Here is a 1,812-nt window from a genome sequence, read left to right as displayed (position 1 = left end):
CTACATTTATTCCTCTGAAGGTCCTTGGTGGGAGACGCTCCCTTGTCTGTGTGGTGGCGTGTGTGCCAGTAGTGACTGTAGTACAATTGTGATCGTCCTCTGGACCAGAGGTGCTCATTATGTACCATAAGCACTACACGCACGGGCCCCATATCTTGGACCCTTTGCGGGAGACAGAACGGAAGGCTGGAGAAAGCAGCTTGTTCCTGGTCAGTAGAGACAGAGATAGTGTTCAAGTCCAGATCTTTCTAACACAGAACCCGAATCCTCAGCCAGCTTGCTTCAGAGCATCCCTACAAACCTGGGACTCACAATCCGTGCCCCTCTTCCTGACTCAGGGAAGAAGCAAATTTGTCCCCAGTGAGAATGTTGTGGGCCACACATCCCTTCACTACAGAACACTGCAACAAACACCACATATGGGATCCATTCATTGGTTTGGTCCTTGGCAAAGCCCGGGGCCAACAGGGGCTTACATTGCTGCAGTATGTCTCTAAGGGCCTCCTAAAGCCAGGAACTGGGAATCTAAGCTCAGTCTGACACCAAATGGGTCGCAGCAGCCTCTGCTTGCATGGAGTGTCCTTTGAGGGCAACCAGGAAGTGCCTGCATTCCAGAGCCAGGGTCTGCTAGAGACCAGGCCGGAGACTGGGTGGTGCCTGGCCAGCCACAACACACACTCTGCCTTAGCCAAGGCGAGAGCAAGACCTGGCTCCTGTGGTCTTCGGGGGAGGTGTGGGGACAGCAGCAAGCCTGGGCCTCGCCCCAGGCACAGATGGTTCTCATTGCTCGCCCCTGCTCTTTCCTAGGAAAACAAACCAGCTCCGGCTGAAGCCCAGTTTTATCTTGTGTTTGTTTTTGTTGCCATTCTCTTTGCCTGAAGCCACTGTACTGTGGGCTGCGTCTGCAGGGTCTGTCTGGGGTGACCTTGGCACGGTGTCCATCTTTAGGCCAGGGGCCAGGGTGCAGGAAAACTGCCAAGGGCATTGCCAATCTCTGCATCCTGATTCGTCCCTGTCCCACTGAAGGTAACAGCTACTTCCTCTAGAAGATTTGGACAGGGCTGGAGAGGAGAGCAGGGACCTAGGTGAGTTGGGCTGGCTGTCCAGATGGTGCCCTGTGGGTGCTGGGAGTTGGCTGGGGCGAAGTCTCCTAGGCTACTCAAGTATGGGTGAAGAAAAATCGCTCCGGGGTTCAGATCCTCAGGATCCTGGGAGCACTCAGAGGAGGGCAGACAGGTGAATGAGCACCGCCAGTCTCCCACATGGGCCCCTGGTGTTCTTCCACTATATTTTCCAAACGCTTGCATTTCACAGGTAGTGACAACATGAAGACTGGTGGTGAAAGCCCTAGCAAGGTAGAGACTTGCCCAGGGCCGGACAGCACCCTCCCACACTTAATCCATCCAGGAAGACCTGGATTCTCTTTAGCCCCGGGTGCATCTGCATGGCCTGTACCCTACAAGAGGTGACAGGAAAGGAACAGGATGTGTGTGTGACAGCAAAGTCGTGTGTGTGTGTGTGTGTGTGTGTGTGTGTGTGTGTGTGTGTGTGTGTGTGTGTGTGTAAGAAAAGGAGGACAGCACCTCGGCACTAAACTCCAGGGGCTTAGCAGGTCTTCCCCCAAATAAAAGGAAGCACAGCATTGTCCAGACTAGAGCAGGGCTCTCCTTGCACTGGACCTCAAAGGCAGGGCCCCGCCCACCCCGCGGTAGGCGGGACCGCCGCAGTGGTGGCCGGTGGGCGCTTGCCCCTCCCCAACCTCCCTCCGCCTGGCGGCGGTGACATCACAGCTCTGGCGGGAGGGGCGGCGGC

This window comes from Rattus rattus, chromosome 5 (genome assembly GCF_011064425.1).
Source record: "Rattus rattus isolate New Zealand chromosome 5, Rrattus_CSIRO_v1, whole genome shotgun sequence".
NCBI classification, from domain to species: domain Eukaryota; kingdom Metazoa; phylum Chordata; class Mammalia; order Rodentia; family Muridae; genus Rattus; species Rattus rattus.
Note: the sequence above shows the minus strand (reverse complement) of the source record.